A 15,323-nucleotide genomic window follows, 5' to 3' on the forward strand; every position below is an offset into this window, starting at 1 on the left:
TAGGTGGGGAGTGGGGAGGGAACAATTAAAAATACAAAGGGCTAAATATAAAGGAATACGAGGATTCATGCTGTGTATCACAGCATCATTTATTTTTCTTTAAATATATGGATTGCTGGGGTGGAGGTCAGGTGGGTCCATGATGACAGATGCCCATTGCATTATGTGTTACCTTAAAACACAACAATTCTCTACAGCACAATGGCACTCATTCTCCCTCGAACGTGTTTGCTATCACAGCAGCAGACTCATACCCATTTTATTCCCATATTCATGACTGTGCTATGATCTAATTTAGTTTAAAATGCAAAGCTGCACGTATTCAAGGTAGAAATTCATATAAAGCATGGGACTGGGTGGTGGGAAGGCAAGAGCGGCATTACTTTACCCAATTCATATGCTTCGAGCCTAGAGAGTCCAGGGTCTAAAATTGTCCAGCTGCATCCAGCCCGTTAGAAGATGAATTTCATAAAACTAAGCCGTGTGTTGACTTGGCAGACTTCCTTGGGGAAGGCATTAATCAGCTTTGGCTGTGTCCTGGAGACAACTTTGTCCTGCAAGCAGCCAGGCTCTACTTTTCGAAAAAAAGGGGGGTCCTGAAGCAACAGTCCTGAGTCCATGGAGGGTGGTGACACATCGTTTTTTAAAGCAAGCAAGCAAGCAAACAAACAAACAGGCAGAGCTTTGTGCTGCTAGACTTCTATCCAGATGTGGTTATGCAGGAGTGCTTTTTTTTAAGACAAAAGAAGATGTCGGACCCTGGAAAACAATTCAGCATTGGATCCCATAACTTGTATATGGTTGTGATGTGCTGTGAGTTCTGCTATGGTTGAAGCCAAGTTTCAATTTTATGATCCTTATAAGAGCTTCATGGTGTTGTGAAGCCAAATGAGCCCTGCAGATGATGTTTTGAATAGGAGCAAGTAGGACTTGAAATACTTGATGCAGCCATTCTTCCAGAATGACCTTGGGGGGGGGGGGAGCAAATAACCTTATTTGCCTGTTCTGCAAGGGATCTGGTTGCACATAGAGCAATAAAACAAAAGAATTGCCACAGGCAGGTTAGCTTCTTGGGAGTTATCTTACAAGGAGCTCTCTGGTGACTGGTTGATTGCAAAGGATTATTGCAGAGTAGCTGGTGGTATCTGCCGTGAGGCTTTTGAGACAGAAAAATGGCGAAAGCCCTGTACAGTGGTGCCTCGCAAGACGAAAAGAATCCGTTCCGCGAGTCTCTTCATCTAGCGGTTTTTTCGTCTTGCGAAGCAAGCCCATTGACGGCTTAGCGGCTTAGCGCTATTAGCGGTTTAGCGAAAGCCCTGTATTCTATTTGGGAACAAAGCAATTTACATTAAGCATAATTTCTCATACATTTCCAGATTTGGCACATGCCAGCAAAGCTGTAGAACCCACTGCCCAACAGACAGGTAGCATTAGGCCAACCAAACAGGAACGGCAGGCAAAATCCCACCTGCAAGTAAAAATTATTTCTTTTTTTGAAAAAAGTACTCTACCTGTTTAAGAGTGCTTGGAATGTATCATTTTCTGTCTCTCTCAGGCACATGAGAAGAGGTTCTCCAACACAGGTAGTTTCTTCAACATGCAACCCTTAGGGGTCACCTTTGCTCAACTGGCTATGATCTCCTGATCTTCTTCTTGAGAGGTATGGACTGAAATTTGTCCATACAGAAGAAGTAAGGGGTAGCAAAGCGCCAGGTTTGACACGCAAACAGTTTTGGACCTTGAGTTTCCCTAAGGTGGCCGGCAACATCCCACAATGGGAAGGGAAACGTCCCTCTTCAACCGTCAGGTCAATTTCTTCCCATTGTAGTTTGTCTATCTGCACAGATCAGCTGAGGAACTGGACAGGGGGGCTGTAGCAGCTTCTGGAGCACTTGAGTTGCAGTTGTACTCATGCTTGCTACAGTGATTTAATTATTTTTAAAAAACACCCTCTTCTCCATGGGTCTTTATTTCTCCTGGACTATTTCCCCCTGTTTAAGTTTGTTCTTGAAACTACCAAACTGGGAATGCAGGAATCTTCTGTGCTGATGAGCTATAAGAATCCAAGTCTATTGTGACAATAAACATGATCAAAGACAATTTCACATTTTCAAATCGGTTAGGTAAGCTCATGACGCCTGACTGGTTTTACTAGGGAAGACTTATAACATTAATTATGTACTAAACGACAGCTCTGCTCTAGATTTTATATAGCTTGTTAAGCTGCCTCTGAATAACAAGTGAGTGGAGGATCAGGGCATTTATTTTTAAGAGCTTAATGGCTTTTATCACAAAACGTGGATTCTGAGTGCAAACCTTGGAACAGCCCGTGGAGACATAAATGGATTATCACAATTCTGGTATTGCTCAAAAAGTTCTCTTTCATATTGCAGTGTGTCTGTTTCTCATGGGCTAAGGGTAAAGCATCAATTGATTAATAGGATGGAATCATCAACTAATTAATCACAAGTCAATGGTGTGGGTTTTTAAACAGAGTTTTTTTAAGATGAGTGACCCTTGGTGCAACTGTGTTCAGAGCTTGTGACCTGATTGTGAAACCCAAACACATACTCTGCCTAAGAGTCTTGATTCTCGCAATTCTGTTTGAAGGGGGCTGTTCTCAAAACTAGGAATGATCTTTCTACCTGGTTTGATCTAAAAAACATGGTATTTCAATGAAATATTTTTTTTAAACGAAACACTGATGCAGTAATTAAATTCAGTTCATTTGTCATTTGAGAGCAAGATGAGAGTTTCTTTAGGTTTTAGATTGTACCTTCATAGCTGGGTCACCACAGGGCTTTTTTCAGGTGGAACTCTCCAGAACTCAGTTCCGGCACCTCTAAGGTGGGCACCATTGCCATTATAAGAGAACAAGGGAGGCATTCATTGTGAGTTCTGGCACCATTTTTTCTAGAAAATAAATAGTACTGGGTCATCATTGACTTTTGCTTTCCTAGTCTTCCAAACCTATTAAAGGAGTACACACACACTTCATGTCCGTGGCTTGGCCCACTTTCGTAATGTGAGTTCACTCACTGCTTCTCCAGAAAACAAAAGTGGGAAAGCTGTGGGGGATTTCAGTTGACTTGACTGAGTCTGATCCTCCTTGAAGGAGAAGAATGGGGAGTTTGCCATCCTTTTTTTACACAACATATTTATTTAAAGCATTTTTAACCACACTCCTTAGCCAAAAAGCTTCCAGAGTAGCTTACATATGATCAATAAAAACAAGTTGGTTCTGCCCACAAGCTTACAGTCTAAAAACCACAACAGGAAAAGGGGATAGGAAGGTAAATGAGGGGGAGAAGCAAACTGGAGCATCGGTTCTTAAAGTTAAATAGTAGTTCTTATAATCCCCATCTGGAAAGGAGACAGTTCAGGCAGAAGAGGAAGCAAATGGAGCTGGTCTCTTAAGCTGATGGCATGGCCCACTCCCATATCTCCCTTGCCTGCAGCTTGATTGAATGGCAGCTGTCAGGCAACAGCCAATGAGGCACTTGCAAGGACTGAAGGCCTTCCGACTGCTCTCTAAGGTTCCTCCTTCCACCACTTCTCTGCATCCAGTTAGTCTATGACATGAAGGAACAGTGGAAACTAGTTTGGTACAGTGGTACTTCAACAGCACAACCTTTTGTCACAATGGAGACACTCTGAGGAAGTGTTAGTACTGATCTATGCAATATAGTCCTCTTTTCATACCTTCTGAAAGTGTGTAGAATGGAGGCTTTGTGACCAAAGAACCCATTGATATATGGAGGTTGGGGTCCATAGACCCAGTTTCAGTTTCCTTCCTCCTCTTTGTGTTGATTCTACTCACATTTTCGGAACATATAAAAGAGTGATTGCAGGGGATGCTGAGGCTGTGGCCCTACAGATATTGTTGGACTACAGTTCCCATCAGCTCTAGCCAGTATAGCCAATGGTCAAGGATGATGTGGGTTGCAGTCCAAGAACATCTGGAAAGCTACAGGTTCCTCATCCTTGACTTACAGCCTGGAATCATTCTATAGTCTTTGGGAGGCAACACCCTCCAACTAGTGGAAGGCGAAATAAACAGGAAACAAAATTTAAATTCGCAGAGGGTAAGAAGGATAGAAAGAGAGTTGTGGAAGTAGTGATGTCCCAGTGGTACAGCTTGCATGGAGGTGAAGCGCCTTCCTTTGGGAAATCTGATGCACTATTATGCAGCTCACTTCCCAAAGTATAGTGCTTATTTACTTGCATCTAAAACAAATATTCTGGAGACACCATAAATCTGTCTGGTGCACTCTCTCGCAATGAAAGGCAATAAAACTTTCTGTTACTACCTTTTGGTTTCTCGTGCTTGAGGAAGTGAATAAAACTTTGTCATTACTTACATGGATAACATGTCCTTCTTCCAAGAGTGGGCAAAGTATACCACCAACAGCACCTGATTTCATCTGAGAGATAGTGGCCTGGTTTGCACTTCACTTTCAGACACAGTTAAGCTTAACTTTGATTTAGAAGTCAACACACAGCATAAAGGGCTAAAATCACAGTGACTTTGCCCCCTCCCCCGCTCCTGTTGCGCTTCCACAAGTTAAGTGATGATTTGGCTTAGTGTTATTACGTATTTTGTACTTTTTAATATTGTAATTTTGTGTTGTGAGCCACCCTGATGTAGGGCAGTATACAAATTTTAATAATAATAATAATAATAATAATAATAATAATAATAGCAGCAAAGGATTGTTCCTGGGTTTGGGAGAAACAACAACCATGACTCAGGGTTCAGGCATAATTCTAAGCCAAATCATACCTTCCCTGTAGTTAATAAGAGGTTGGGGAGAGGAGCAAAACAGCCATGATTTTATACATGGGCACTATTAGTGTGATGTGCCTTCATCTTTAAACCTTCAAACCACAATTACGGTAAATATAGGTAAAGGTAAAGGCACCCCTGACCATTAGGTCCAGTCATGACCGACTCTGGGGTTGCGGCGCACATCTTGCTTTATTGGCCGAGGGAGGAGGCGTACAGCTTCCGGGTCATGTGGCCAGCATGACTAAGCCGCTTCTGGAGAACCAGAGCAGTGCACGGAAACACCGTTTACCTTCCCACCAGAGCGGTATCTATTTATCTACTTGCACTTTGACGTGCTTTTGAACTGCTAGGTTGGCAGGAGCACGGACCAAGCAATGGGAGCTCACCCCGTCGTGGGGATTCGAACCGCCGACCTTCTGATCGGCAAGTCCTAGGCTCTGTGGTTTAACCCACAGTGCCACCCGTGTCCCATACAATTAAATATAGCTGTGGTTAAATGTGACTTTTGAACCAGCCATTGACTGGCGAAAGGTGAGCCTCACGGCCAAGTGCGGACTTGGATTCTGAGTCTCTTTCAACCTTGTCACTCCTTTGCCACATTGGCTAGACCAGGCACGTCCAACTCCCAAGAGACTGTGATCTACTCACAGTATAAAAAGACCAGCTGTGATCTACCCATTTTCACTGCCAGTTGTTGTTGAGCTTTTTTTAGGGGAGGGTTGGCTAAAGGTGATTACTAAACTTCATGCCGCGATCTACCTGGGACCCCCACAATCTACCAGTAGATCGCAATCTACCTGTTGGAAATGCCTGGGCTAGAGCATACTACTAGACAAGTGGCAATTTTTAGATCCCCTAATAAAAAGCAGAGCTAGAGTTAGCATCTGATAAAGAGAGGTCATTTGGTGAGGCAGGAGTCCACTTCTACATGTTTGGGATTAACCGCTGATGCACTTTCCTGTTTGCCAGTTCTGCAGGAGCCCTGAAGTGTTGTGGTGTTGCTTTTTCATAGCTGACCCGGTTCTCTTCTGCACATGCATTTTGCAAATGTGGCTTAGACTGGCTTACTCCTATCCTCCCTTCTTCTCCCCTTGCTCCTCCTTGAAGCAGGAAGTGAAGTCTTGTGGAGGAAAGAATGTGGCTAGTAGCCAGTAGGGGGGAAAAGAACAATATGCATAAAACGGGACATTTGTAGCAGGCCCAAGAAGGTGGAGGAAGGAGCAGCTGGTCTCTTTTTTGTGTGTGTGTTTTCATACTTCCTTCCTTGCTTGCTTTTTGTGGCTTTTAAAGCACATTTTAAAGGGATGAGTTTGCATTCCAAAGAGTAACCTTCTTGAGGCTATATGTGCTTTTTGTTTTGTTTTGTTCTTAACACCCTTATCTTGGATCTCTGATTTTCTGTAGCCCAGCCAGACAGTTCATAAAACCCCAGATCGCCTGGACAATTGGTAGATCTGATAATGCCTAATCTTTTCTCATCTGATGCTCAGCGTCTTTATTGTTACGCATTGACAGGTATTGATTTGGCCACTGAAGGTTTGCATCACGATAGTGGAAAGCTGAGCCCTGGAGGATATATTCTGTGTTAATGCAGCCATTTGAGTGAAACGATGTTCAAAAGAAACAGAGTTCGTGTGGGAGAAAATCAGTACAGTAGTTCATTCTACAAATACTTTGCACTTCATAGCATGGGGGTAGGGGGTCCTTCAGATGCTGTTGGACTACAATTCTCATCATCCCTGATCATTGGCCATGTTGGCTCGGACTGATGGGAATTGGAGGCCACCTGCACCGGGAGCACTGCAAGTGTAGCTCATTTCTGGTGTAGCCATTCTTGATCCATGAACACTGGTCAGACAGGAATCTAGGATCCTATTCAGTCGATGTGTAACACTTGGTTAGATAAAATCCTTTGGGAAAATGTATTCTGTGACAGATCTATTTCACACATTACATTTTTTAAAAAAAGTTTATACCAAAGAAAGTTCACAGCTAAATTCATAAAGTTGTGTGAATGCAGCATGCAATGTGTTTGAATATGTGAGATCCCCTTGACCAGAGAGCTGCAGCTCCTTTGCTGAGTGCACACCACCGGGGCAAACTTGGGTTTGCTGTTGTGAAATGAGAGAAGTGGCCCTTAAGACACAGCCGGTGCAGTAAAACTGGGGTGGGGCAAGTGGTGGATTTCTGCATGATGGGTGAGAACACACAATCTTAATTTGGCTCATTTCTGATCCATCAACACCAAAGTGGGTACTTGCCCTTTGTTGCTCATTCTGTGGGTTTGTGTTTTTCTTGTAGAAATGTTTCTCTCCCCCGCTCCCTTTAACATCACAGAGGAAGGGAGAAACCTATATTTGATTTCAAAGCCTCCTAGTAGTGATAGCACAATGGCTGAAGATTAGCCTTGGAAGGGGGTGGGAAGCTTTTGAAGGAAGGCAGAAAGCTCTTCAGCTAATTAAGTGCCTTTTGAGTCCACAAATAAAAGATGTTGGTGATGAATTGGAATGATAGGAAGCAGTAAGTCTGATCCAAGAGTATGCCCTGTCCACAGATGTGGAAATGTTGTCTTGAATGGTAATTTCTACTCGGTTTCTGCAGCTGAAACTGTTGCAGAGGGCTTATGCCCCATCCATCTGTTCACTTTTTGCCTGATTTCATAAGGGGCCCTTCATGAGGTATCCATGAAACATATTCTGCAAAAGCAATAGCTAGATGCAGTGTGAATGGCAGAAATAAGAATCCAATGTGGATTCCTATTTTTAAAAGTTTTATAAGCCAGGGTTTTTTTCTGGTTGCCTTGAAAGCAAAAATAGGACCAGTTCAGAGGAGTCTTAGACATGTGGGTATACATATGCTTTTTGACACCTTTTGGACTGGATGAGTGGTTTAGGGGACAGAAATGCAAGCCCACTTTCTTGCACAATCTTTTCCTTTCTTTTTTTCCTAACTGCAAAATGATTATGCGGGGAGGGGCAGACGTGATGCCACCCCACCAGGATCACGCTGCTGGGGGCAGTGTGCTCCCCCCGCACTCCTCTTCCTCTGCCAGTGGCACCAGAAGGCCCTCAGCGCTGGACCTCAGTGTCCAGGCTGAATGATGGGGGTGGAGATGCTTGGTATTTGCCACCTTCCACCGCAGTGTAAACCGATGTAGTAGAGTATTGACTCCAGTTTGGGATGGGGAGAGGTCTCCTCTAAGAGAGGATCAGGTTGAAGCCCCTAAGCTGTGTCACATTTGCCCCATAAAATGTACATTTAACAGAAAGGTTTATTTTTATTATTATTATTATTATTATTATTATTTTATATTATTATTATTATTATTATTATTATTATTATTATTATTTTATATACGTCTGACTGAAATCATCCAGTGTTTTTACTCAAAAGTATTTGATACCTTTGAGTGAAGATGCAACTGCAAACATATTCCTTGCAGGAAACTTACTGTATTTGCATATGAAATTCCCTTGAGTGGAAATACTTGACCCCACTAGTCCCAGTTCTTGATTTCCTTGTTCAAAACACAGGCAAACCCCACTGTCAGAACCAAGCCCCCCTGAGTGCATGCCTGCCTCTTTAAAAGCATTAAACCCTGCCCTAGATTTACCCTCTCCTCTTCCTTCCTGCCCTGCTTCCTGTCCGGAAACTTGGTCTGCAATGGCAGTGCTTTTTTCTGGGAGTACGCAGGGGTACCCCTAAACATTTTGCAAATCTTTGTACTTTTGTCCATTTACTGTATTTATTTTTCCCAATTTGAACTATAAAATGGGTGATTTTCTTGAGTCAAAATGAGAGTACCCCCAAACATTTTTTTAAAGAAAAAAAAGTGCTGTGCAATGGTACAGTCAGCTCTGGCATTGAGCTGCTCAATATCCCTTGTTTTCATCTGAGGAATGTTGGAGGGTATGGGCTTCTCTGCCGAACTTTGATTGGCCAGGTGTTCTTCTTCACATTACTTCATTGGGCAGGTTTTTAAATTACTTGTCCGGCCCCTCAGCTGACAACTTGAGTTGTCTTTATAACTGTGGTTTTTAATTGGGCATTCAAAGAATATATTCATTGGGATGGGCTTTCTCTGGGCAAAAGACTATGCCCCATTCCCCCAGAAGAGGCAGGCTTCATAATGAGTTTTAGCAAGTGTCTTCATGACCAGAAAAGGCACGCTGGACTGGGGGAATAGCTGTTCCTTGTTCCATGTTGGAATGCAGATTTGTAAAATGGTTAAATCCCAGGCCGAATTCAGAAGCTGTGAGGGGAAGGGAGCTGTAACTGAATGCCGAATAAAAACAAATTAGCAATTCATTATTTGTTTAAGAAATTGTTATAATGCATTTCATGTATGTAAACCTCACAGGGCGGCTTACACAGATATTGTAAAACAATAAGCATTGATCAAAATGAGTAATAAAGCAGCAAAGACAAGACAGAAGGCCTGGGGGAAGTTTGCTGGAAACCCCCCAACCCTTCAGGGCAAAATGCTCATTAGGTAGCCCAGTAGTGGCTGTTTGGGGAGGCAAAGGTCAGTGGATAATTGCAATGGATCCCTACATGACAGATGAAGGTGTGAAGCTTAGGTGGTTCCCATTTATGTCTTGTCCAAAAATTAACTTTTGCAAGGGGTTTGGGTGTAGAGCTAGGTGCACTGGTGCTGTGGGTGCGTGTGTCCCCCCTCCATTTTTTCCTTTCCCTTTTAATAGAACAAGATGCACCCATTTGAATAACAGTTTCCAGGAAGCTGTATAATGGCCTCCTTCCCAATATTTTATTACATGTGCTTTCTTTTAAAATTATTTTTCTTTAAAGTTCAGAGCACACTGTTGCATCTTACTACTCTGTCCAGGCGCAAAGACGTCTGAAAGCCAAAATGGCTTTCTACATAACTTTTAAATTGTCGGAAACAGTGAGAGGGTGGGAAAGCATGTTGCGAGCAGCAGAATGGCTCGGTGGAGGCGCAGAAGACCAGAAGGCAAGGTTAGCGCTAACCCTGGTTGGTTGCTGTAATGATTCTGGTTCAAAAAGCAAACTAGAGGAATGACTTGAAACAACTTGAGTCTTAAGAGCTTCTAAGACAAAACTTGTTCTGCCAATTTAATGCCTTTGCATCATGTGTCCTTAGGACAACTCTTCAAATTACTGACTTCTAAACACCATGGAGAATATCTCTAAATAATAAACTCTATCATTACCATTGCTGCTAATCCTGCTTAAAGTCCCAAGCATACAGCAAAACAGTTCCCACCCCCTCATTTATTCACTTATCTATAGGCTACTCCATATCAAATTTTCATTCAGGTCAGCTCACAACAATGCTCCTGAGTGTTATGCCATATGACTGTGAACACAAGCTGTAGTTTGCAAACCAGTCCTTCAGTGGGTTCACAGCCTGGTTATGCAGTCAACCCTGGTTTAGATGACTTGTCTTCAACTGGATGCACTACCAGTTGATGGCCTGATCTAAGGTTAGTCACAACAGCAGTGCTACTACCATGGAAATGTGTGCTTTAAAAAAAAAGTAATAAAAGGGCTCCTCAGTGCATGGTTGGTTTAAAGGCAGGTCCAGGACCTGAAAAGGTTGAAGACTACTGGATTGAATGTTTTAACTGTTGGTAAGTAAAGCATTATTCGGTATAATGTCAGAATATGGCTGTTTTAATGTATGTTATCTCACCACTTTCTAGTAGCATAACGATTTGGTTCAAAAACGAAATCCTGAAAACTCCAGAAGAGATTAAAATGCTAAGTGATTCTGCTTTCATGTGAATTCAGTAGGAAAGAGAGGCCAGGGAAATTACAGGAGTTTTGTTTTTTCATTCTTGCGTTCTTGTTTTCTGTTTCATTTTTTTAAAAAAACGGTGTTAGAAGATTCCATTCCCCTCAGAAAACTTTCTTAGTAAAGTGAACTAAATTTCTCTCTCTCTTTCTCTCTCTCTCTCCTGTCTGGGCATTTTGGAGAAATTTCAGCATATGGGTGGGGAAAACAAAGAAGTGTCTGTGAACAGGAACTGGCATTGTCTCTCTCTCTGAATAGGGAGGGAAGACTGAACTAACTTCATTTGGTTCTCTTGCACATCTGCAACTCTAGAAACAGAGGGATGATTCATGGTTTGCCTACAATACAAGAGCAAGCAAAACACTGTAAATTAACAGCCATTCTGAATTTGTGTTGAAAATACACTCTAGGAACAAAATAATATCCCATAATAATTGAAAATGAGAATTTTTTTTTAAAAGGTAATGAGCCATAAGCACAAATCAGGAACAATGCATTCAGAACTATCCATAATGAAATTTGAAGCAGAGTACACTTTCGAAGCAGTTTTCACTCCTTCTCACCAGGGACAGATCCACTAACTTGCCCTGTTTATTTGTCAGCTTTATTTCTCTTCCCTAGACAAATATTCCATCTCTCTGATGAAATGAATGTTCCTGGTTTTTTTTGGGGGGGGGGGCGGATTTCATCTTGTTTCAGAATGAGTTGACAAATCTAAGAGAGGACATTCCCCCTCTGACGCCATTTGAAATAATGTGTTCAACTTCTGGGTGGTTCCTTTTTTAAAACAAACAAACACAAATCTATGCTTCCTCTGGGTTTCTTTCACTCTGCAGATATTTGTGTGTGGTTTTCAGTCAGAAAATGTGTTAACTGAATAATTGCATAACTAGTTTGAGCTATGGTTTTCCTCCCCCCCAGCCCGCCTTGCCCAGTTCCCAAGAGGTGTCCTGTGACTTCCTCTGTTACTTCATTAATCACTGCAACTCAAAAATTATTCTGATCAAAGAAGCAGAATGAGGCTGAAGAGGTACAGAATCTGGCAATTGACTTGGCTGTTTGGATTCCCTGCTGAGCTCATTTAGATCTAGAATTAAGCTGTTCCCGCTGTATTTTTCCTCTACGGCTTCTTGGCAGTCGTGCTGTAGCCAGAACCGTCTTCAGCCAGGAGGGCTAGAAGGTAGTTAGGCTGACTTAGCATTCCACTGATTTATTTATTTTTTACCTGCAGTTCTGCTATAAAAAGAAGCAGATTTGTATGGCACCGGACTGGTACTTTTTTTTGAATTCCAGTTATTTGATGCAGTTGGAAAATAGGGTGAATAGCAACTCATCCACAAAAAAATAAATTAAAAAGTGTGTCTATCATGTTAGTTGTTGTTGTTGTTTAGCCATCTTAGTCGTGTTCGACTCTCCGTGACCCCATGAACCAGAGCATGCCTTGGAAACTCTCACTTTCTTCTTAAAGCTTCTCCTTTTTTATGTCCATGGAGTTTTCTTGGCAAAATACTGGAGTAGTAGTGGGAAAATAAACTGCCATGAGGTTGAGTGGTTTTGCAAGAGAAGCATGATAATGTTACTTAGGAGAAGTCAGTTCAGCTCCTGCGAGGGTGGGGAGTCTTTGAAGCCTCTTGAGAGATCTAGGGAAAGCCTTTTGTTCAGCATGGAATGGCTCAGTAGAAGAGTTCAGTAGGTTTTAATGTCTGTTTCGTTTTAAGATTTACAGCCTGATCTTGTGCAGGGTTGGTGCACCGGCGGCTATTGGTTTCAATTGACTTAGGTTTTGCCTAACTCTGCTGCACAGTATCAGACTGTTGACACCTTAATGCCTTTGAATTTTAAAGTGTAAAATTTAAGCATCATAATGGCAAGGAGATGCTCTGGAGCTTCTAGAAAAATCTGGCAATGAAGAGCAAAGTGTTCGTCCTTTTGTTTACTGTGAGCATGAGTGGTGCCTAAGTGGCTAAAATAAAAAGATCTGAAACTGGAAGCCTCAACCTCTGACAGGAAGTCCAGACACCTCATCCCAAAATATGAACATATGAAAGTGCCTTACCCTGAGTCAGATTGTCTATCAGAACATTGTCATCTTTGGCTTGCAGTGTGTCCAAGGCTTCGCTATCCAGGATTTTTTTTTGAGCCACAGCCACTGAACTGTGGTCCTTGTGTGCGTTGGGCTGGCTTAGGTTGATCTATGGCAGTGTTTCTCAAAACTGGGTCCCCAGCTGTTGTTGGACTATAACTCCCATTATCCCTGACCGGTAGTCCTGCTAGCTAGGGATGATGGGAGTTGTAGTCCAACAGCTGGGCACCCATATTCGAGAAACACTGATCTACGGTGATGGAAAGGCACTTTGCACATGTTTAGCCACTCTCTCTTCTCCATCGGTCAGTGACTTTGGCCAAAACCATAGTTTCTATTTTACTGATTTCCTCCTGTTGTTTATCTTGCTGGCGTTGTCAAATCACAGCACCTCACTTTCAGACCAAAAGTGGGTTTCTCATCCTCTGCATGTTGAATCGTCTTTTTAGGTGTTTCCCTCTTAATTTTTTTTCGGAGATAGTTTTGGGTGCTATAAACTAAGCCTGAAAAGACAAAAGAAGGCAAGGCAACAAATGCAGTCAGGCTGGTTCGGTTGTACCCTGTATTTTTAGCCACTGAGGCTGGATGAGAGAGAAGGCACCAGCAACTGCAGGTACTCTGGCTTATCTCTTGCACTGTCACACCCAGCCAGAGGAGGACAAATGGTCGGTAGTTTAATATCCTTTGTTGACAAAACCACACACTTACAGTAGCTCCTCAGGTGCACTAACCCTGCACACAGATGCTTCTGATGGTTAGGTAGATGGAGCCACACTCTGGACTTCTGCTTCAAGTTGGACTATTGGAGCAAAGGATGGCCATGCCTACTCTCCCCCGCCCCCTTGGCCAAGCACCTTCAACTTTTCCTACATGAAAGTTATCACTGTGTCTACCTCTTCAAGGCCCTCTTGGTCCTGGGGGATAGCAGGGCAGGGGACAGAGGAGATTCTGCTGGCCCCCTCCCTTCAGTCACAGTGTCTCCCTCAATCCTGACACGGTCCTGTCCTTCTTCTACCATCTCCAACTGCCCAGACCCCTCCCCATCCTCCAGCTCTTGCACAAACCCCCATAAATCGCTACCCGCTTCCCCTGCATCAGCCTCTGGCCCTGCTACCTCTCCCACCCACTCCTCGGAGCACTGCCAGCCCTGGACATCCATCTCCAAAATTGTCTGTGAAAGCATACCGCTCTCGCAATAAAGATCCAACTCTGATTGTTCCAACGCGGTGCAAGATAGTAGTTTGCAAGGCACGCTGCCTTTTGCCTGGACACACATTATGGGTTGCTTGCAATGTAAAGCCAGAAAAACCCAGTTGGTTTTTTCCCCTGCTCCTCCTCGTCCTCTGTCCACTTGCATTCTTTTCAGGAAAGAAGGCAAGAGGACGCCATCAGCCAAGCCTTGTTTCTCCCCCGCCCTTGTAAGCCATAGCTGGGAAAGGACTCCTCTGTCTTGCGAGACAAAGTGGGCTGTCAGACAGCCCCTTTCCTTAAATCCCAGTCAGGCACCAGACAGCTAAAGGAAGAGAGGCACCAGGCTGAATTAGATTGACTGCTTTGGACAGTGAAGCAGAGTTGGTCTTAATTGGCTCACAGCTGTTCGCTTTGACCCTTCCACCCCCACCCTCTTTTCTTCCACTACCATCTCCCTCTCTCTGCTTGCATTCTCTTCTCCACCCACCAGTGTTCCAACCAAAGAAAACCTGCCAAGTGTGGGCTGAATTTTCTACATTGGCTAATAATTTTATGAGCCCTCCTTCATGCCTCTTGAGAGGCAACAGCAATTAAGGAGGAAAACCAGAAAACCTTAAAAAGCAAACACATTAATAAAAAGTTGGTGGTGCAGATGCTTTGTTTTAAAACAAGTCTCCTGCATTTATATACTAAGGCTTGGCTGCTTCTCCCAATCTTCCCTGCACAATACTCCTGGTAGAAGCAGAAGTTTATTATTATTATTATTGTTATTATTCATTACATTTGTTTGTCACTTTTTTCTTGCCGAAAACAACTCAAAGTGACTTGCAGCCAAACATGGGTTTACTCGGGGGTCAGATCGGGCATTAGCAGGTCAGCTCTGTCAAACACTTTCCCAGAGCCTGAGTCTGAGCCCCCAATATAGTGTCACTTCTGAGTGGACCTTCATCAGGGACCCAGTGGGATTGGGCAGGGAGTGGAGCTTAGCAGTTGCAGCTGCTGCCTTCCTCCTTTCAACTGCTGCTGCTATTAGCACCTTGCATGTAGCTCCCTTATGGGGAAGGCAGACCAGCAGAGGAAGGAAGGAAGGGGGAAGCCTGGTAGAGAATCTGTGGAAGGGTGAATCTTCTCTCTCTCTCAGAGTGTGTTTTTGCACTGCTGCAGGGGCAGATTTCCCCCTCCCAGCTGCTACCAGTGTGCCCAGGAAAGGAGCACATTTGCTATTCTGTACCACCAGTACTCATTGTTTAGAGAAAGAGGTGTCAGAACTCACCGTGAACATCTCCCTTGTTTTCTTATAATGGCAATGGTGCCTACCTGAGAGATGCTGGAACTGAGTGCTGGTGAGTTCCGGCTGAAAAAGAAAGCCCTGTGGAACACCACTGCTACTATCACTCAGGTGTGTGGTTCCGCCGGCTCCTCTGTCCTCTCATATAGATTAAAATTAGCTAATGCAGTTTCTGTACAAATCTGTGTCCCATTTT

At 43.4% G+C, this 15,323-nt stretch overlaps 1 protein-coding gene across 14 annotated transcripts in view; it reads left to right on the forward strand.

The window, feature by feature from the left end:
* MAMLD1 (mastermind like domain containing 1) overlaps nt 1-15,323 on the forward strand; it is a 120,116-nt gene that overhangs the window by 70,096 nt on the left and 34,697 nt on the right. The gene's annotated exons all lie outside the window — the stretch shown is intronic.

This window comes from Podarcis erhardii, assembly GCF_964252035.2.
Source record: "Podarcis erhardii genome assembly, chromosome: Z".
Lineage (NCBI taxonomy): Eukaryota > Metazoa > Chordata > Lepidosauria > Squamata > Lacertidae > Podarcis > Podarcis erhardii.